The sequence below is a fragment of the Molossus molossus genome, unplaced genomic scaffold, assembly GCF_014108415.1.
Source record: "Molossus molossus isolate mMolMol1 unplaced genomic scaffold, mMolMol1.p scaffold_m16_p_15, whole genome shotgun sequence".
NCBI classification, from domain to species: Eukaryota; Metazoa; Chordata; class Mammalia; order Chiroptera; family Molossidae; genus Molossus; species Molossus molossus.
Window position 1 is genome coordinate 25,176,949 of NW_023425350.1, and position 22,733 is coordinate 25,199,681.

At 46.7% G+C, this 22,733-nt stretch overlaps 1 non-coding gene across 1 annotated transcript; it reads right to left on the reverse strand.

Annotated features, from left to right (window-relative positions):
* Positions 1-3,622: 3,622 nt before the first annotated feature.
* LOC118631307 lies at positions 3,623-3,752 on the reverse strand. The gene has a single exon (XR_004959791.1). It is a non-coding gene; the product is annotated as a U11 spliceosomal RNA (small nuclear RNA).
* Positions 3,753-22,733: the final 18,981 nt, after the last annotated feature.

The following is a 22,733-nucleotide window of genomic DNA, read 5'->3' on the forward strand; positions in this document are numbered from 1 at the left end:
AGAGTGATTTAGACATCAGTGGTCTGGAAATGTCTCCTCCTCCAGGAGCCTGTGGGAGAAGGCCAGGTCCCTGGGGTGGAGAAGGACTGAGGACATTCCTGTTTTTCATTCTAGTTTGCCTGATTGCTCAGCAGCCAATCAGAAAGCAGATAATGACTTTCTCCTGGACATAACTCCATCTATTCATCTCTAAAATGCACCAATCTTGCAGCACCAGGGATGAGAACAGCCCCGAACCTTGACTATCTAAGCAGCTGGAAAAGGGAGTCAGACTGCTTTGTTTAGTGGGAATTCTCTACTTCTTTTGTCCTGACTGTAAAGTAAAGTGGCATTTGGGTCAAGTCTGGTAAATGAAGCAGGTAAATACAATTTGCAACCCACAGTTGTGCTGTCTGTCTGGTGTAACCGTGTGGTGGCTCCCAGAGATTTTGCTGGAACTGGCTGGTTGTTAACCTGGGAGCAGAAAGTACTTCTCCTCAGAGGACAAAGGTGACCAATGAGAGAAGAGGAGGAGGGACCCTCATGGGGGTCCAAAGCTGGAATCACCAAATATCGTAATCATGGCTACTCTCCTACTTAAAATCCTTCCTTGGCTTCGCTGTATCAAAGGGTGGAGTCCGATCACTGTTGTCCGTGTCAAAGGGTAAATTTCATCACTACAGGTAGGCAGGCAAAGACTCAGGAATCCTTTGCTAAGGAGCTGCAGAAGAGATCTCTTGAATAACCTCTAAGGTCCCGTCCAACCCAAGATCCCACAGAATGAAATACACGATAAACAATCACAGACACATTTGGCAAATGATAAAGCAGCAGAAAGAGCCGCTACCCTTAAAACTTGAAAGAAGTACATTTATAACAAATAAAAGTATGACATTACTTGCAGTTAAGAAGCTTATAGACCTTATCACTCCGAGCTCAAAATAGAAATAGGCCCAAGAAGGGCTTAGCTGAATATATAAAAGTTTGACCCAAGGCAGGTCACCAAAGGCAGTGAGTGATGCGTAGGCATGGCCCTCCCTGCAGAGTCGGACCCACACCCAGAACACTGCCCTGGCAGAGGGAGCACGAGGAACTGGGTGAACTTCAGATTCTGTCAAGTGCTTGCATGGAGAAATGCCCCACCCAGCACCTTCCTACAGAGAAGGCCTGACCTTTGACACCCTGAGCAGCTCCTCCCTGGTGAGGAACATGGGGGACACAGGAAAGTCCAGATTCCACTGACCAAACACTGCCTCTCCCACAAGGCGAGGGATGAGAGCACAGAGAGAGCTTTCTGGCCACGGAGCATCACTCACAGCCTCCACTGAGCCTGGTTACTTGGAACAGCAGTTCTGGTAACATGTGCAGCTGGTTCTGGTTCAGTTGTAGCCACTCCAGTTTCTTCATATCACAAAAGCCCTCATCCCGGTTCCATCACTCCGATCTGGTTCTCCACCAGCTGTGGCTCCTGCAGCTGCTTGAGCCTTGCAAAGTCGTTCATATGGATCTGACAATGTTGTTGCCATGAGTTCCCTTTTATAGCTTCCAGAGGCTGCCCACACTCCTTGGCTCATGGCCCCTTCCATCTTCAGAGCCAGCAATGGCCAGTTGAGTCTTTCTAACACGCCCATCTCTCTGGTTCTAATATTATATTGTTTTTTAATGGACACGCCATGCAATGATCTAATAAGGCTACTGCCAAAACAGCATGAAGGTTTTATGAGTTAAATGCATAGTTAAATCTGGAAAGATTTGTTCCAGCTTTGTAGGTTTAATTGCTATTTTCTGGTCCTGAGTGGGTTTGGAGGTATATGTCAGACCACGATGTGTGGTCAGTGATTCACACCCAAATCATTGTTTTCAGGCAGAAGAACCAACATTGGGCAATTAGCCTTGTAAAATTCTTATTTATATGGAGACTAGGCAGCCTTTGGGATTAGACTCATCCAAAGAGAATTTTAAAGGCTTTCATTGACTGCAGGTCTGAAAATTCCTATTTGCCACAATGACACAGAAACTGCACTCTAGCGCCCGGCTGGTGTGGCTCAGTGGTTGAGCGTCGACCCCTGCACCAAGAGGGTGCCAGTTCAACTCCCAGCCAGGGCACATGCCCAGACTATGGGCCAAATCCCCAGTGGGGGGCATACAGGAGGTAGCCAATCGACGTTCTCTCTCATTGATGTTTCTATCTCTTTCTCTCTCTCACTTTCTTTCTCTCTAAAATGAATAAAGAAAAGAATTTTAAAAAAAGAAACTCCACTCTAGGGAAAACACCCGTCTTTCTCCACACCTTCTGGAAACCATATCTTGTGGTGAAGTGGGCCGGGAGGTGAACAAAAACTTTCCACCAAAGCCATACATTGAGTCTAATCTAAACTCATCCACCTTTAGAAGATTCCATTTGTAATTTTGTTTTGATGTGGAACCAGTAAGTCAACATGGAAGGCTGTTCTTGGTGCAAAGATTGACTGGCCATTAAAATCTCTAGAGAAAATAAAACCAGATTTGGTGAAGTGATGAGGACAGAAGAATCGAACGAGTGATTCAAGCCAGGAAAGGACTGGAAATGAGATCGATATCAAATTCCGGTGGAGGGACTTGGAGTAAAGTGTGTTTGGAATGTTGGGGGAAGCTTTGTAAAAGCTTCCCCATTTTTGACATGAAGACCAAAAGTTTCATCAGTGACCAAGAAGGTAACAGGTTTGAGAAAGACTAGCACAGAGGAACAGCAGCGGCGAGGGAGAGGGTCTTTGCACCAGTTCTAACCCACACCAGGCAGTGCTTCTCACGTGGGGTCCTGGCAGCTGCAGCAGCAGCCTCACCTGGAGCGTGAGACACCCAGGCCCCACCCAGACCCACTGAATCAGAATCTGCATTTTAGCAGGATCCCCAGGGTATTGGATGCACAGTAAATTGAGCCCTAGTTATTTTTAGGGTCCTTGCAACCTCAACTTCTCCTTTTATTTATTCTCCTTTTCCTTTTTCTCCCCTTCACTTTTTATCACCTTCTTCCTCAAATTAAAAAAAAAAAGGTCATGTGTGAAAATTAATATCTCCCTGTATCTATGTGGTCCTCATTCAAATACTCAAACATCTTTACTTGGTCCTAATTCAAAGCTCAAACCAGCCTCAACTCATAAACATGTCAACAAGACAGTAACATTGGGCCCCAGAAAAACAGCAGGCAAGAGCCCTCCCCCACGAGACCTATATTTGTGTTATTTATTTATACAAAGCCCTAAGTGTAGTGCTTTGTAGGGGAACATGCCAAGAAAAGAATACAATCACTGCCCTTTACAAAATATTATTCTCCTCTGCTCACAGCCCTAGGGAATAGCCAGGGTGGGAATGGAATTATGAAATCTTTGGACCAAAATATATGAAATGAATAGAAGGAAGACATAGGTATTTGTTAGGGCCTCCAGACCTCTCTAAGAAAACAAACAAGACTTTTCCAAACAATATGCATGAGCAGATTATTGCTGTACAGGGAAACAAGCCCTCTGTTATCACACACACACACACACACACACACACACACACCAAAAAAGAAAATTTAAAGGCATTTTGATCAAAGATATCTATTCAAACAATAAATATCTAAAAGGAAATTTCTTTTTTTTTTTTTTTTTTTTTTTTTTTGGTGGGTGCCAGGATCAACAATCACCAGCTGCCAAGATATCAAAAAAATGCTTCCGAAATCTTGATGTCTATTCCACAAATAGAATATTCAAGTTGTCTTATGTGTGTCACTCATGGCAGAAGCCCTAAAAGAAAATATCGAAAGGAAAAATATTTAATGATACAAAAAATAGCTAAATACAATATAGAACAACCATCCGATAAAACGTTAGGTAGCCACTCAAATCAGGATCTCAACAATATTTAGTGCAAAACACTAGCAATAAATGATAAAGCAGGATAAAAAAACTTAATATTTGCCATCATCCCACTTTTCATAAATATAAAAGGGTAATTAAATACATATACCAGAATATTAATAGTCTGTATCTCTGAAAGTAATATTATGATAAGTGGTTTAAATTTTATTCCCTGTACTTTTCTATAATTTTCCAACTATTATGGACACATACAATTAGCATGTGTACTTTTCTAAAAGTCATGTTTGTTTTGGTAAAAGTTCTTTCTTGACCCCTCTCTTCTCCCTTCTCTCTATTGCCTTACTGAAGTCCACTTAATTATTTCTCCCAGTCCAGAAAGGGGTTCAGAAGCCTGGTGATTCTCTGCATGTGAAAAATCACACTGGGTCTGTTCACTGAGAAGAGGGTAAGGCAGGAATGGAAAAGGATCAGAAGGAGGAAACTTAGCCACTTCCCAAATCCTCCTACATCAGCCCTACAGTGTGAGACGTCGAGACTTTGTTCGGAGTATTCTGAATTTCCAAACATCCATTACTGATTGAGATGGAAACACATTCTAAAGTCCAAAAACATGGTTTTTGCTCTCTGCAGAAGCTTGGGAGTGGAAAGAAATTTAAATACCATCTAGTTCACTGGTTCTCCATCGTGGTGCACATTGGAGTCACCTGGAGAGTTTGAAAAAAATATTAATGTCAGGGTCCTACCCTCAGAGATCCTGATTTGATTGGTGCAGGGTATGGCCTAGGCATCTGGGTTTTCTAAAAGTTCTCCGGTGACTTAACATGGAGCACCATGATCACTGTCACTAATCCCAGCTCCATCACAACCCCGCTGATGGGAGTTCCCTCCAGTCTAGAGTAGTGTGTCCCATTAGCCAGCTCCGGCACTGGCTTCCAGAGTCTGATCAAGTATTTGGCCCTTGACAAAATAGTCACCTGGACCATAATGAATTGCAAGGTGGGCAGCCAAGCTCCATTACTGTGGAAGAGGAGGACTAATTTTGGTGGACGAGTATCAGTCTTGACCACCTGGGTATTATCTTTCTTTCACAAACAAACAGATTCAAGTTATTTGCCCAAGAACTCACAAGTGGTTGGGTTGAGATTCTTACACTAACACCTCAGTCCTTCAACTTCACTACGGGATAAAACATCTAATGCATCTTTTAAATAGTTTTTAATTTTGGAATAATTTTAGATTTATAGAAAATTTGCAGAGATAACTCAAAGAGCTCCTATATAACCTTCACCTAGCTGTCCCTTATGTTATGTTAACATCTTACTAAACCAGGGTACATTTATCAAACCTAAGACATCAACATTGGTACATTATTATTAACTGAACTATGGACTGTATTCAGATTGTATCAGTCTTTCCACCAATATCCCTTGTCTGTTCAGGATCCCATATTAATATGTTTAATATAACAACACAGGAAATATCGCAGGATGGTTATCAAGAATCCTTTCTTGGTGAGGGAGGCTAAGACATGCACCTCAGAAGAGGTGGGACCTACATGAGCCTGGAGGGATGTGTAGCTATTTCATGGCAGATGGGGTTAGGGTGGGCATCCCAGGTCTCAGTACTACCTTACCCAGCTCAGTGTGTGCTAACTGCGCAAGGGATTTATAGTTCACACTGGGCAAAGGCTGTGAAGCTTTCATTCCAGACTCGGGCCAGAGAGGATCACAAGGATGAGGTTCCCATGCACGGCAGGAGAGGCATTCCCAAGGCCTGAAGCTGCGCTCCGCGCCCTGCACCTGGGAACAATGCAAAGCCTCAGGACCCAGGCTGATTTCCGAAGCTACTTCTCAAGTCAAAGGAACAAAAAGAACAAATTAAATATTTAGACTTGCTGTTTCTCAGGATTCTCTGTTCTTTGCCTCTCTTGGGCCCACCTTTACCCAGAGGCCCCGGCTGGTGAGGCAGGAGGAAGCAGGAGGGAGAAAAGGTGAACTTTCCTCAGCCGCCTCTGCACCCTGGGTGATGTCCCAGCTCGGGCCTCCTGCACTTTCAGGATCACTGGTCTTTGAACTGGACTTGGCGCCTGAGGCAGGCTAACACTGGCAGAGTAGCATTCTAGCTCTCGCTTGGACTAGACTGTAGATTTAGGCTCTTTGGCCAGGAGAGAATATTTCCTCCTTCCTTCCTCTCCCTCGTTCTGCCTCCGAGCCAGGGCTAGGGTGACACAAGGGAGGGGCATAGGCCACAAAATTGAAGGAAGCCTGTGCGTGACCTCGAGAATGAGCACCTTCTTTAATGTTGTACCCTGGGACCTTTGTTTATCTCACCCCGGTCCCAACCCAGTTACCTCCTCCCATCCACCCCTCCACCCCCCACCCATCATCACAATGATTTAGCACCTACAAATTAAAAAGGGGTCAACAAAATCCCAAAATTTCTAGCTTTGCCCAAGTTTCAACTAATATAGTTTTAAATGTCCCAGTGTTTAGCCTCACAACAGGACTAGATGTGGACAGTCCTCCCAGCAGCCCCCTGGTGAGGGCTCAAGTTAGCGGATTGCTACCCTGGGGGCAGCCAGTGAAACCCTGGACATGGCCCCTTGCCGGGTGGTCCTGGGCAAGGCTCTTTCGGCTCTAGCTCATCTACTAAATCTGTCAATAAGGAGAGTGGGGCTTTAGAAAGATGGGAGATTCTAGAGATTTCTGATTTAGACAAGGAAAACCAGAGGGGAAGGAAGTGGAAGAGCAGGCATGTGGTCCCGACAGTTACCTGGCAGAACGGAGCAGAACTTGACTCACTGCTGTTTATTGCTCTGGTGTATTGTCAGGCACGCTGGGCATCCGAGCAGAACAGCTCAGAATTGCTCCCAGACACCTCAGTCCCAATTCTCTCATATTAAAAACAAAGGATTTTGACCCTGGCCAGTTTGGCTCAGCAGTTAGAGCGTCGGCCCGCAGTCCAGAGAGACCCAGGTTTGGTTCCCGCTAAGGGCAAGGACCTTGGTTGCAGTTTGTCCCCAGCCCCAGCTGGGGTCTTGTGGGTGGCAGTCACTTGATGTGTCTCTCTCACATCGATGTTTCTCTCTCTCTCTTCCTCCCTCTCTCCCTCCCGCTCTATCTGAAGATGAATGCAAAAGTGTCCTCGGGTGAGGATTAAAAACAAAAAGAAAGGAATTTGAGAATTTGAATTCCTGAGTGTTTCTCAACCCTGACAACACCTGAGCCTCGTGAGGGGGCTTTGAAAACACCAGTGCCTGGGCCCCCCTCTCTGGAGGTGCTTTTCATTAGTCAGACCCAGACGTTAGCATAGTTTAAAACTCCTCAGGAGAAATTTAAAAATTAAAGTAAATAAATAGAACTCCGCAGGCGAGTCTAATTGTTGTTTGTGAACCTCTGTGCCAGGTGAGAGCTAAGATTCTGCCTCTGATATTCCAGGATCCTGAGAAATAATAGGTAACTGGTTTTTTATTTGGTTACTCTGGACAGAACCCGATACAAGTGTTCCTGTTAAAATGACCACAAGTTTTTACAAAGGTTAAGAGTTTTTAGTTAAGCCTCTGGCCCCTTGGCAGAGGGAGACAGCCATGATGACAGGGCCAATGCATACATTTTCAAGTAGAAATTGCCCCAGAGGCTCACAGCCATAGTGACAGCTGAAAAGACGAAAGTTGCTTCACATGCTCCGACCGGTGGCCCCAGCCCCAGGCATATTCGTGTTGCCCTGATGTGCAATTACCCAGCTGCCCCCCAGAGTTGTGCAAGGCCTTGAGTAATCAGCTGGCAACCTCAGCTTGACCTCCTGGGAAGACATGAATGCCAATTAAACTAGAGGTCACCTGGGTCTGACCAGGACGACGGCCAGCCTGGGCTGCAAGGAGCACTGGTGAGCAGGAGATGTCTGTGCGGTGTCTGTTAGGGCCTAAGTCAACTGGTCACACATGGAAGATTGGGCAACAGTTGATTTCAGGACCAAAGTCCCTGGGCGGAGTTATGTCCCGTCCCTCAGAGTAGATAGTCCCAATATAGCAGTCTCTTATTCAGAGTATATTTTATTTATCACTCTCCTCTGGACTGCCCATGTGTACTGTGGACACTGAGTTCAGTGAGCACCAACGGATGCTTTTGAAGAGACCACCACCTCGGGCGTGCCATGAGGAGACTTCTGGTGGTGTGGGGCCAGAGGGGAGGTTCTTCAGCCTCAGCTACACACTGGATTTGGCTGGTCTGGAGAGAGGTCTGGGAATCAATGTATTTTAATGTGCAGCCAAGGGTGACAAGCACTGGGCTGGCTAAGCCAGGATCGATTGCGGGGTAAACCTCGGCAAGGATCTCAGGGGGAGTTACAGAGGAGGTGATGGAAAAAGAGGACCAAGACATGGAGCTCTGGAAAGTTTCCAGAAGTTTCCTGCTGATGCCTTTCAAAGCTAATGCCATTACTGAGTTTCACTCATCCATGTACTCTCTAATGACCGACATGGGCTGGGTTCCAGGGATATAACCATGAATGGGACCCACTCCCTGCCCCCAAGGAGCACATAGTCTAGTAGGGGACAGGGCCGTAATGTAATTGTTCATTTACAATTACAACCAGAAGTTGCTCGTGGACTCTATATGTACTCAATTAGCAGGGCACAGAAGGCAACCCAATCTGTGGGTGAGGGGCAGGTTCAGCCCACTGTCAGACATGCTGGAAAGAGGCAGAAGCTAATGAGAGCTTGGAATGTTCAATGAGAGCTTGGAAGGTGGGCCTTGGATAGGGAAGAGGCAGAAACTTCCTGGTTTTTCTGGGCTCACTCTCTGGAGCCTGTATCCCAAAACGCCTGAAAAGTAGATACATTCAGGGCTATTCTATTGGACAACTCCAGGGGGCACCAATTATGTTGTATAAACACCACATGCTAGAGTTCTGCACTGAGGGAAGCTGGCTCTGACCAGGGAGGTTCATGAGGAGTAGGCTGGCAGGTGCCTCTGCCATCTGACAGGAAAGTCCCTGTAAGGAAACATGGGCTCTAGGTCTGTGGGATCTGAGAGCTGCCATGTCTAGAAGCCAGGCAGAGGGTTCTCTATTTTCCTTCCTATTTCCCTAGAGCCATCCGTGGTGTAGGATTAAGAACAGGTCTGTGACCACCCTTTGGGCTGCTGTGGTACCCAGACACCAGCATCCCCTGGGGTCAGGGTAGCTGTGGCATCCCTATACCTGCAGGGCAAGTCATGAGCATGCGCAGTGATCAGAGTGAGACCTCACCTGAAGACCCATTGAAAGTTACTAGATGAAAGGAAACCCGAAAAGGGGGACTTGAGGTCCTGCCACCATCCTGGTGGGGATGTGCACCCAGTGGGCTTTGGCTTTAGCTGTTCATTTGATCCATCTGTACCCACAACTTAGTGAGGCCGGGGGGAGTGCGGAGGTGGGTGCGGGTGTTCAAGCGACACTGAAGTACAGCGTGAGGAAATAAAGGACTGTGGATGGGCGAGGGGAAGCCCAAAGGAGAGTGGTCTCCCTGGGCAAGCAGGAGCGTCAGGGAGAGGCCCTCAGACACACCCTCTGAACCAGGTTTTAACTTAAATTAAAGGATGAATGAAATTCATCAAGTGGACTGAGAAAGCAATTCCGACAGGAGATAGCATGCACTCAGGTAGAAGAGCCGTCTGTGGTCTAGGATTCGTCTGTGGCTGGGACCTCGATCTGGCCCTTAGAGAGGCAGGTGAGGCCACATTGGGATTTAAGCTGAGTGTACACCAGTTTAGAAATAGCAGACCTTGACCCTGGCCGGTTTGGCTCAGCGGTTGGAGCGTCGGCCTGCGGTACAGAGAGACCCGGGTTCGGTTCCCGCTAAGGGCACGTACCTCGGTTGCAGTTTGTCCCCGGCCCTGGTTGGTCGTGTGGGTGGCAGCCACTCAATGTCCCTTCGCATCGATGTTTCTCTCTCTCTCTCTTCCTCTCTCTCCCTCCCGCTCTATCTGAACAAAAAATGGAAAAATGTCCTCGGGTGAGGATTAAAAAAAAGAAATAGCAGACCTTGTCTTGTAGCAGATGAGGACCCCCAAAGAATTCTAATCAGGATTATGATACAATTTGATGGGTGGAAAGATCTGTCCAGTAGCAACATGGCACTGTTGCCAGGGAGGGAGATTTTGAGGAGATTAAGAAACATTCCTTGCTACCTGCTTTTGGAGGAAAGGAGAAGAGAAGCGGGTTTCTGTTGAACCACTGACCACCCACTGCTTATCCACAGCTGACAGAGGACTTGCCCACGGTCTCCACTGCATTCTCCACTGCTCACTACCATAAAACAAAGGATGTCTTTCAATTTTCAGGCAGTGCAAAAGCCTTGCCTTCCTTCCCTCTGATCCAACTTATAAAATACCTATTTCTGCATCAAGGGGAGAACAAAAGAAGCTAAGCTTTGAACCTCAGGGGTCTGCTTTCCATGTGGGAAGTGAGGGCACGCTGAGTGAGTTCCTCATCCACCTCCCACTAGCTCACTTTGACTTTCCTTTGATGGTCAAACCCCCTTCTCTGGACCCCCCTCTCCTGGAGTGATTCCCATTGCTGTTTAGGTCAACATACTGGCCTCCTTCCCCACGAGAAAGCAGCATGGAGCCCATGAGCCTGTTGATTCAACAACCATTTCCCTACTTTACTTGCTCAGATCAGGATAAAAACACAAGCAAACAAAACTCTTGGACTGTGAGACGATGGAGACATGCCGACATCAGCCCTAATAAAGCAAATGTCAGAGACAAGCATTATTTATTCAACTGGCTTGATCAGTGAATACCAGACAGCTATTAGAACAAAAATCATGTTTTTGGGCAACTGTGTCTATTTATGTCATGGTGAGCCTCCACAAGAGCCTAGAGAGTTTATCTTCACCAACACTGGGCAAGTGTTTGGATAAATAAAGATGTTGTATGAAATTCCCTCTCTGTCACTTTAACACAAATAGACACAGCCCGGAACACTATCTGACTGTGTTCCATTTCGTGGCTGTGTGGTTTCTATGGCCAAAGAAAGGGCAAGGAGGGGTTTCCTGAGTCTAAGGGTCAGTGTAGGAATGCTTGCCGAGCCCTGGCCGGTGTGGCTCAATTGGCTGGGTGTTGTCCACGCACTGAAAGGAACGTTTGCTGAACAGGCTGCCCTCCCCGTTGCCCCCTCTATCTGCACATACCAGGTCCTCCCCAAGCCCACAGTGCATTGTACGTTAGGTAACCAAATCCTTGAGTAGTCGCTAGAATTGTCCACCTGTAACCAGCGTTTCAATCTAAATAGGCCTGTATACACAGGTCAGTGCACCTCGAGGAAAGTGAGTCTTTTAACAGAAAGGGAATCTTGGACCTGCCAGTCCCATTGGCAGCCAGTTTCTGCCTTGCTCTTACCCTTTGTTCCATTTCTGAGTGCTGTTTGAGATCCTCTGGGCCTTGTGTCTGGTTCCTGGATTCCTGGGGAATATGATTTAATTCTGTTTCCTTACTTTTGACTATCAGCATTGCACTTGTACTAACCCTGCAGCCCCCCTCGGATGACACCCCAGCACACATAAAGGTACCAGTGAGCCATCCCCACTAGACAAGTTCTGGTTTCCAACATGCAAGGTTGGACAAAAAGATGAGTCTGTTGTTACAACCACAGGGCAGTCACTTGGACCTCCTAGAATCCCACCTCGTTCAGATATCCAACTACACCACAGACCAGGAGTAGACAACCCATTTTACCAGTCAGGCTACACAGGCTAATGAGCCACACGGAGGTAGACCCACTTTTTGAAAAGCAGCTGCAAAGAGCCATGATATAAACATGTCCTCTAGCTGAGAAATTCCCTATTCACCTGTTTGAGATTTTATGTATAGTTGCCCACACTGAGGTGATCACCTTTTATCTCCCCCAAATCATTCTCCTTTTGAAACTAGGGACCAATTACTATTCACAGGATTTAGGATGGAGTTGATGAATTAGGACCAAACCCAAACTAGTTTAAGCAAAGAAAGGATTGTATTGGGTGGGTACTAGGGGCATTTATAGGATTTAAGGAAGAATCAAGGAATCCAATCTTTAGAAAGGCTGGGATGCAGCTGCACATCATACGCAACTAAAACCAGGAGCCCCATCTCTGCTAGTCTCTGCTTCTCCCTATAGGAGATCAAGTTCCTATTCCTCTTTGAAGTCCAGGTTCCTCCTCCTGGTAGAAAACCCGGACACCAACAGCTTCTGACTTTCATCTTGCAGCTTTAACCACTGGAGAGAAGACATGCACGCCACTGCCTGCTAGTCTGCCATCCTAAATCTTCAGAAGGAGCTCATTAGTCCACTTTGCTTCCACTGCAACCCCTTGATGAGGGTGGGGACACAGCATGACATGGCACAGTATGACAGCCCCCAAGAAGAGAATTTCCACAATTGATCTGAATAAGGATGGTTATCACCTCATCTTGTTCCTGAGCTCTTGCCAATCCCAGTCACATCTGGCAAAACAAGAATTTCCCTGTTATACTCTAGCTGTAGCAAAAGACAGAGCCTGCAGTCCGTTTCAGATAAGCCACTTGGGGAATCCTTACTACTCATTGGCTTGTAATACAGAGGATCCCTTTTCTATCACTACCTAATGAAGAAAAATATTGAGCTGCTCAGTCTGAAGAGTCCCTGTGTCTTAGACAAAGACCTTGTTCTCTATTCTGGATGAGGCTGGTCCTCGACAAAATGCAGTATGATGGAGAGATTCTGGAGTTAATTAAGGACTGAGTGTAAATGCCTGCTCCTATATTTATAGCTGTGTGACACACCACTTCAGATTTACCATCTATAAATGAGGATAGTCAATACCTACCTCCTGGTGCTGGTGTGCGATGATTTGAGATCATGCATAAAGAGCACCTAGCAGGTTGCCTGGCACACAGAAGGCTTTTCGTGACATTGGATAGATTTGGTCTTTGGTAATGTCCCTTTCTGATGTCTTCCCCTACTTCCAGTCCTTGGGACATCCAGGGCTCAGCCTCCAGCCTTGCTCCCCAACTGTTCCTCCTCTGTATGACTTCCTCAAGGAATCTTTATGAAATATATACCCCCAACCCAATTTAAAATCTTTCCTGGCTCATTAAAAGACTCTAGATAAAGTTTAACTCTTTATCATGGGCCCCAGGGACACTCTCAGTGTGGACCCTGCCTACTTCGCCCACCTCGCCTTGTCTACTTTGAGCTCTCACCATGCTAGACCACTTGCGATTGCCCAGCTGTGCCATGTTCTTCCGCTCCAATGCATGTCTGCACAGGCTGTCCCTCTTCCTGCAAGGCTTTTCCCGGCTACCTCCAACTACCCTAGCTAGCTCCTTTTCAAGATTTTTGTGGTCAGGAGATTCCTGGAAACTTCTGTTGACCCCAGCACCTCATTATGAATTCGATATATTTCACCTGACTCCATATATGCCCCTGTGTGCCTCTATCACTGTATCTCCTTGTTTGTCTTTGCTATTAAACTCTGAGTTTCTTGAGGCACGATTGCATTTCCAACACCAAGCACAGAGCCTGGCATAACAGAGATATTCAATCACGTTTGATGCCTGAAACACCAAAGAAACCATGTGTACTGGAAAAGACAAAGATGAAGTGTACAGTCCCTTTCTCCATGTGCTAACTGAGCCAGATGAGCATACACCCCATGACCTTGGCCACAACAATTCAATTGGCTCTTCTAACTGTTCCACAGGAAACAGAGTCCAGCACTGTGAGTACAATATTGGATTTAAAAGCTGGAAACCTACCTGCAAAGTTCCTACTTCTTGTGATCTTGGTCAAAATGCTTCACTTTGTTTTCCTTGCTTAAAACAGGGTTCATAATACTTGGCTACAGAGAATAAATGAGACAATGCCTATAACATTTAAAAGTATCATTGAAATTCTTTCTGTGTAGAATTGTCATGGTTACTATTGGGAGATGGCGAATAGCCCAGTCTCTAAGCCAAAGTTAGTCCTTATTCCTAAATATAAAATCATTGTCTGTTATAAGATAATGCTGGTTACTATTTGTGTTTTTCTCTTATTTGGATATCGCATCTCAAGTGGAGACCTGGGTATACATTTTATACCCCTCGTGACTTTTAGATTTTACAGAAATAACTGGAGCTGGAATATGGTACCAGGTCACAAAGCAAAACTCCTCTAATGAGCTCTTCCCAGCCCCGCCAGTAAAAAACAACCCTCAGGTGAGATCTCACCTGTCCTTGTTACACAGGTTTCTGTGCCTTCACAGGTCAGCCTCTGGGGAGATGAATAAGAAAAATAAAAGGCTGAAACTAACTTCGAGAATAAGGGTGGCACTATTTCTCTGTGAGGATTATGTTTTGGATTTTAACAATACATATATTAAATATTGTTAAGCTTCTTCCTGCCTATAATGATTAACAAGTGGCAGAGTGAGTCATGATAATTATTATCTGGGAATACCACTTAGATAATGCACAATTCTAAGAAGGTAAATTAATTCCTAAGGTCAGATGATGTGGAGCAAAAGTGTCAAAGTGTACAGTATATAAAATAATTAGTACGGTAACCACAAACAACAAGGCCATAAATTCATTTCAATGACCCAGCCCAGGAAGGAGGTACCACAGCCTCATTAGAATTTTCACATTTCTAAATTCTGTTCTATTACTAATTACTGTGCAATCTGTGGTTAGCATCCCCTAGGTACCCAGCACGGGGGACCCAGAATGTAAACCTGAGGCAGAGGGAAGTCAGAAAGCCTGCATTCAGTGCACCAACACTTAGGAAGCACTCACTGAATGCCTGGTACAGCAGCAGGTCCATTAAGGTAAGTTCCTGCCCCAAGGGGGAGGTAGATGTGTAAACCAATATGATAAGGACAGTTCCAAGTATGCTCAGAGGCCCAGGAGGGCCCAGGGAAAGGAGTGGTTAATTCTTCCTGGGAACATTGGAAAGGGTATCTTTAAGGACATGGCTTTTAAGCTAAGTCTTGAGAGCTCCTCTGGCTGAGAGGTTTGGAAAGGTCATTCCGGGTGATAGAGAAAAGCAAGTGCTATTGAATTCCTGCCCACCAGGAGCCAAAGTGGGTCCCTTAGGGTGTGGGCCAGGAGTGGGGAGAGCCAGACGGGAGTGCTGGCCAAGTCCTTTGGAGAGAGGGGAGGTCAGAGCCCACAAAGTTCAGGTCAGTTGGCAACAGAGTCAAAAGGTCAGAAAGTGGCAGAACAGGAAAGGAGAGAGAAGACCTAGAAGAGACAGAGGCTCTTGTGTCTCTGTCAGTGGCCACCACTTGGTGGACTGGTCTGGTTTAAAAGTGAGCGACCACAGCCCAGCCGGTGTGGCTCAGTGGTTGAGCGTTGACCCATGCACCAAGAGGTTGCCGGTTCGATTCCCAGTCAGGGCACATGCCCAGGTTATGGGCCCAATCCCCAATGGGGGGCATGCAAGGGGCAGCCAATCGATGGTCTCTCTCATTGATGTTCTCTCTCTCTCTCTCTCTCTCTCTCTCTCTCTCTTCCTCTCTTTCTAAAATCAATAAAGAAAAAAATATATATAAATAAATAAATAAAAGTGAGGGACCACAACGGACACGTTTCCAGGCAGGAGGCAGGTGTTTGGGGCAACAGTGAGTATTCAGCAAAACAGGAGCACGTGTTCTTGGGGAAGTAAAGAGGCAGGAGGACCACCCAAAAGGCCGAGCTGGGCGGGTCTTTCCCACCAGCTGAGGAATGTGCGCTTCGCGGGGCAGTCGGTGGGAAAACATTATGATATTTTAAGCTGGGGAGGGACACAGAATTACATTTTAGAAGGATCATTCTGGCAACACTAGCAAGACAAACCAGAGCAGCCTTTCTTGAAGGGGAGTGAACAAGCCCCACCCTCACCCCTCAGAACACCATGGATGCCTATTGACAATAAATAAGCAAATCTGATCTGTGCCCTGAACCTGTTGAATTTATATTCAATGTGGAGGCCTAGGAACCCGCATTCTTATTTCTCCCTCCCTGGTAATTTGGGGGCATATTAGAGTCTGCAAGCAGTCACCTGGGCAAGAGAGGACAGGGCCTAAACGGAAGAGGAGACTAGGAAAGAAACAGGTAAGCAGCCCTAGCTGGAGAGCTCAGTTGGTTAGTGTCATCTCAATACGCCAAGGTTGTGGGTTTGATCCCCAGTCATGGTACATACAAGAAGCAACCAATGAATGCATAAATAAATGTAACAACATATTGACTTCTCTCTCTCTCAAATCAATAATAAAAATAAGAAATGTAAGCAAAGACTGTCACACAAAGTAAGTGTACAGTAAGTATAAATGAATGAATGAAGTACAGACAGGTTTTAGAGACTGATGAGATGGAAAGAGGTCAACTCCAAAGTCTATGGGAGAACCGTATGACATTGCCATTTTTGTAGGTCAAATCTGGATGAATACTGGCATTACATATGGCTTAAATTAATGATGCAATCAATAAAAGTTATGCCCTTATCATTTAAGTTTCTTCTACTATCAGTGTAGTAGTATGCCACTTATTCCTCACAAACAGTGGGCACTCTAAGGGGTGACCAGAGGGGCTTTAGCTCTCTTCTGTAATCTCTATGCCAGTCTATAGAAGGTTTAAGAAATTTGGGGTTGATCAAGGAAAGAGAATGATCACTAAAGACAGTAACTTACAAGCTTTATTGAACAGCACTTGGAAAGGGTGGCATGAGAGAGGAAGACTGTCCAGAGGCTTATAGTGAGGGCAAGCATCCAGAGGGGGAGGAGGCTGGGAAAGGGGATCTGACTAAGGGCTTACAGATCCAGGTGATATTGCTCAGCAACATGACCAGGACTCTCTGGGTTAGAGAACTCCACAGCATTGTAGCACATTGGGGCCATATAACCACATGGCTCTATCTTATCAATGGCCAGCAGATGCTATGTGAGGTTTCACTGGGTATACAAAGCAGGAAAGTTCTAAAAGGCTAAAAATTCATATTGTTTGGGCTATTTTTTAAAATAATTAGATATGTAAAAACTTGAGTTTGGTGCCAGCTGGCTTTTGAGCTAATGGGCCCAGCCTGCAGTAAGAAAATAAACCATGTTGGGGCCAAGACACGTTGGCTCATTTATGTAATACACTCCCAGCCTGAATGACCTTAGCTCCACTCCTCCCACTTCCCCTGTCCTGTGCTATGGGGCAGAAAGTCTCCTTGTCACTGACTGACAGCTGGGTTTGGCCAATGGGAGACCCTGGCAGAAGATCGGAAGACAGGAGAAAGGGAGCTGCTGGGGTAATTCTCACCCTCTTTTCTACCTTGGACTGCACTGATACCAGCGGCCACCTTTGTATTTGAGATGACCCCTGCCTCTGGGCTCTGGGAACCCACCTCCTCTTTCCATTGTCCCTCCAGGCTAAGGACATCCAACTACTGCTAATCTTCCAGCTGTCTCCCTGTCTCCTGGTTGGTTTCTCAGTTTCACCCATCATCTGTGTAAATAATTTTCCCCATTCAGTTCCCTCTATTTAAATACTCTGGGTGATTTCTGATTTCCTGGTTGGACCCTGACTGACACAATCTCTTAGTTCTCTCCAGGCCTCCAAATCACAATAATAGAGACATCTGGTATTTTCAGTCTTAAGTAAAATGTGAATAGACATCTGTAAAAAAAATTTTCTGTTCATCTATCTAAAGAATACAGTCTAAGGAATAGGGTATCAGCAGCCTCCGATAAAGCCCTCAGACTGCTTACCCTTCCAGGTACCCCTGAGCTCTCCCGTGTTGAAATCAGGAGCCACCCTGCTCCTGAGAATCACCCTTCATGGGGAGAGGCGACCCATGACCATGAGCTTTGGCACTGCAGGGAGGAGAACAGGAGGCCACCTCCAGTCTAGTGTAAACAAAGTTGTGACCCAGAGTGGGAGCTGTGGACGAACAAGAGGTTCTATAGAAAGTAACCTCACAGGGTGATCTGATCATAAATTCCTAACTGGACAGGTGGGTAGTCAGGCCCGAGGCATGTAATGTTTTTAGTAGGAGGTTCATCTTGGCCTTACGCAAGCCCGTGCACTGTTTCTGTGCACCTGGGTTAACAGGCCTTTGAGATGACACAGGCTCAGAGCTCTGACTCTTCCCCCCCCCCCACCCCCAGCCCTGTTGCCTTTCCCCCTCCTAAGCCCCCAGGGCCCTTCTTTTGCTTCTGTAACTTGTTTCCTGAGCCTGCACAGCCCAGCTGGCTCACTTCTACTATCTCTGAAACTTTCTAAATAAACCTTCTCTTATAATTTGAAGGGGGAAAACTCAGCAGTTGGGAACTATATGGACTCAAGGCTGATTTCATGGTATGTAATCCGAGAGCCAGTTTAGTATCTTCTAAAGGCAGCGTGTTTTCCTCTGCACCCAAAGTGCCAAGCTTTCAAGAAAACCCTGTCTTTCCGTTATCCCCATAAGGAAGCCGGGACGTAGCAGATGGCAGGATAATGGATTGTGTCTGCTCAAGTTAGAGCTGCTTTTATTTGCAAGACATCAAATTCATATTGACTGCGGGGCCAGGCTGACATGATTTATTTCAAATGAAAATGGAGGCATCACGGCTCTGTCTTTGCTCATTTCCATTAGACAGAGTCTGTGATCAGGACACACTGGATTGCTGGTGACAGAAGCTACAGGGGCTGCAAGAGGCCGCTCTTGTGCTGTGACTAAATCCCGGAGAACTTCCGTATGTCCCATCGCCCGAATTTCACAGCAGTGAGGCTTCCCCCCCAGACTCCCCTGCTCCGGATCAGTCAGCAAAATACAAGGGAAGCACCATTTGCATTCACTTGTTGCCGTTGACGCTTTCATTGCACACTCCTACACGTGCTCTCCAAGTGCCGCGTGACATTTTGATAAGACAATGCAGCAGGTGCAGCCCATTCATTCCTGAAAGAAATCATCTCTCTAGTGATGTGAAAGCAGCCCCAGGCGGAGGCTCTCCAGGAGCTCTCTGCAGCTCGGCAGTGTGACGTCAGCGGGGAGCCAGCCTGTTGCCAGAACAAACTGCTCCTGGCTTCTTCCCCAAGCCGGCTTACGGCAAGTCCCAGGCCAGCGGGAAAGGGAGGGCAGAAGGAGAAGTAGCCCAGGGAGAGCAGGAACGGCTGAGCCCCGAACAGCTCATTTCCCACCCCTTATCAGGCAAAGAGCAGAACTGAGCCCCCACAGCCAAGCACCTGCTCTGACAGCTCAAGAAGGATCAGTGACGTGGAGTGGGCCTCGGAAATCTTCTGGTTCAGCACGTCCTATTTACAGACGAGAAAAGGAGGCCAGAGGGGTGGCTGGCTTGCCCAGAGGAATGACTCAGTGGCAGAATTAGGATTGGGGTCTCCTGATTCTCAGATTCCTCCATTTCGGTTTCACATTAAAATCACCTAGGGAGCCTTTCAAGACCCTGCCCAGCCCCAGCCCTGGAGAGATTTTGGTTTAACTGACCTGGAGTGGGACCTGGACATGGGTATTTTTACAGCCACCCCCCAACCCACGATGGCCATGTGCAGACAGGCAGGAGAATCCCAAGTAACCATATAAATATAAAGAAGGAACTGCAGTGATTAACTCTGTAAGGAAGGTTGAGGGAGATGGTATTTGAGTCCATGTTTAAAGGATGGATATTAGTTTGCCTGGAGGACAAGAAGCAAAAGGGTTTTCCAGGGAGAGAGAGGAGCAAATGTGAAGGCCTGAAGACATGAAACAACCCCACACAGTTGTAGCTGGGTGTGTCTAATGCAGGTGCAAGATGGGATCGGGACGCAGAACTAAGGAGGCAGGGAGGGGCTGGATCCCAAAGGCCCTTATAACGTAAGCCATTCCAGAGCTGGGGTTATCCTGAAATGATGGTGAATCACCAGGATATGTCATGCAGAAAAATTATAAATTTGCATTTTAGGAAAATAACCCTAACAGAGATGTAGATGATGAATTGCGAGGGAAGGAGCCAGAGGCGGGGAGACCAGTTGAGAGGGGAGGCAAAGAGAAGATGAGGGCTGGATGAACTAGGCAGGGCAACAAGGACTGAAAGGCAGATAAGACCTGAGCTCTGAACTCTGCCCCTGAGTCACTGCATTTCGAAGGTGGAACAGGTAGAATAAGATAGTTGGTTGGCCCAAGGGTGAGAAGGGCTGGTTTCAATCTCACTTTTCTCTATTTTCCTTCATATACTCTGAACTTCCTTTGATTCTTCTGGTCCCCAGCCCAGCAGGGATGCCTATCCCTCTCTCCTTTCCAAATGTCTAAATAGGACATATCCTTTACGTCTCAAATCAATGCTACTTCTTTCGAAAATCTGGTTTTTAGTAAAGTTCGACAAATCTGTGCTCCATGTTCTCATTGCATCTTGCCTTCTGAGAGATCTTCCTTCTCATTTGCAAGGTAAACTACTATGCCCTCGAAACTCCGCTGAAAGTCACCTGCTCTGGGGAGATGTCCTTGGCACCTGCAGACACAGGTTGTGTTTCCATAACATCTTGGATTCCTCTGTCAGTATTTAGAGAATTAGTCCACGTTTTCAGTAAGTATTGCTTTACCCATCCATTTTCCCCCTCGAGAAACAAGCTCTTCTGAAAGACACAGGCACTACCTTCTTCTTCTGTCTCCTGTCCTAACACTGGAAACAGAAGAAAGATACTTAATAAAAGTTTACTCAATGAATGAATGTCAAAGGCTAAATTCATGAAATCTAGGGAAATGCTCTATACTAATGATAATGATGATGCTTACAGGGTGCCCCCCGCCCCCAGAGCAGGGCCCCTTGGGTTTAACTCTCCAGAATCATTTGGAGCCCAAAGGTGAAATATTATACTGAGAAAGTACACCAAAGTGACTTGAACCAGTCTGCAGACCACTCGGAAGGCTTTCTAAGACCAGCACAAGGCTGGGAACTGAACTTTGAGAACTGCTTCTAGGACATTCTCTCAGAGGACACTTTAGCCCTCGTGGGTAATAGAAGCCTGCCCTGCTCCCCACAAAGCGAGGCTTATCCTTGTCATGTGGGCTATTTTCCCGAGGGCTGGGCCCTCTCCTATCTCCCTCAGGTAACTAGCATCTTCCAGAAGCATCTCCTCCTCCAGGAATTGTGAGCCTTCGCTGGGTATTTCGAAGAAACGTCTGATTGAAATACTTAAGGTGCCCTGGCCGGTTTGGCTCAGCGGTTAGAGCATCGGCCTGTGGTCCGGAGAGACCCGGGTTCGGTTCCCGCTAAGGGCACGTACCTCGGTTGCAATTTGTCCCCGGCCCTAGTTGGTTGTGCGGGTGGCAGCCACTCGATGTGTCCCTTTCACGTCGATGTTTCTCTCTCTCTCTCTCTTCCTCTCTCTCCCTCCCACTCTATCTGTACAAAAAAATGGAAAAATGTCCTCTGGTGAGGATGAAAAAAAAAAAAAGAAATACTTAAGGTTAGGCACCCAGTGGTTGCTATCTTAATCCTCCCACAGGGTTACCTTTTTTAAGTGCTGCAAGATTCATGGAAATTTCAGATGCTATTGCAACTTGAAAGGAAACAAAACAAAAAAAAATAGGCCTCCGCAGTGTCCCCTGACTTCCCTACCATGAGGGAGATACAGTTGAGAATCATTCCAGCCATCCTCGAGCCACATCTGGGCGAGGAAGTCCAGATCCTGAGTGAAGAAGAGACCGTGGATCCGCACAGCAGTCAGAACTCTGCTCAAGAGCAACGCTGTAGAAACTAAAAGGAAGACCTTGTTCCCCCGTGGCACTGCGATGTCCAGGTTAAGGCTTGCGTACCGGGGCTGGGGGTGGAGAGAATGATGGGAAGGGAGATTTATCAGGTGTTCTGCTGATGCTGGGAAAATGAACACCTTTTAAACAGGTTGCATCCTGCCCAGAGAACCTGAGGGTGTGGAACCAGCAGCAAGATTCCCTTTTCAGGAGGCTCCTGGCTATTCTCCAGGAATTACCATTGCTGCAGGAGGAGTTGGACAGGTTGGGACAGAGCAGGGCAGGGCAGGTAGAGCTGGCCCAGTCCTTCATCTCTCTCAGGCAAGTCCAGACTGGAGGGCCTACTTCAGGACAGCATTTCCGCTCCAAAATGAGGTCTGGAATGTTCCAGACAGGACAGCCTCCCTTCCTGGAGACTGTCAGCTTTGTCACTTAGCGGAATCGTGGGGTGGAGGCCCAGCTTCATGTCTTTAAAGCAGCCACAAATAAAGAGAACAGTGAAATCATGCTGAGGGCAAGTTAGAAAGAAGATAGTCAAAATGAAGAATACAACAGCTGCACCCCGGTGTTTCTGTGGAAACCTGTTGCCCAGATAGGCGGATGTGCTCTCTCCAGAATAATGCTTGGGAGCCTGCTGGATTTGTTCTCCATCAGCCTGCCTGATCTGACCTCCAACATTATTGGTTTGGTTTTTTCAATACAGAGCATTTAAATTTTCAGTGAATTTTGCTTCTTCTACTTTGATTTTAGAAGGAGGTTCTTACCTGTCTCTCTGGATCTAACTGTAGAATTTCCCTACCAGACTTCAGCCCCAGAACTTCCAGACTGCCCCCAAGGTAGGGTTTCCGGTGGACCCAAAGCCCCATCCAGCAGTTCTCTCCTTTTTTAGGGCATGGCTCCCCCAACAGAAAAACCATTTCCCACGTGGCCTTGAAGCTTCCCCTACGTGTCTGGTTCCGGGTTGGTTTGGCAAACATTAACCAAACAGCTGTTATGTGCCAGCACTTTGCTAGGCTCCGTGAATACAAAAAGTAAGACCACAGAGTGGAAATAGCAAACCAGAAGGTTCTTTTTCTCTGCCGAGAGTGGAGGACTGACCGTGAAGTGTGACATGGGCTCTGTGAGACAGGTTTCGCTGGAAGCTCTCAAACTATTTACATCATCATATTCCCGCCTTCACTGCAGCTGGTCTTGTGGGTGTTGCCCAGTGACAACCAAGCCAAACTCTGTTGCAATTTTCCTCCT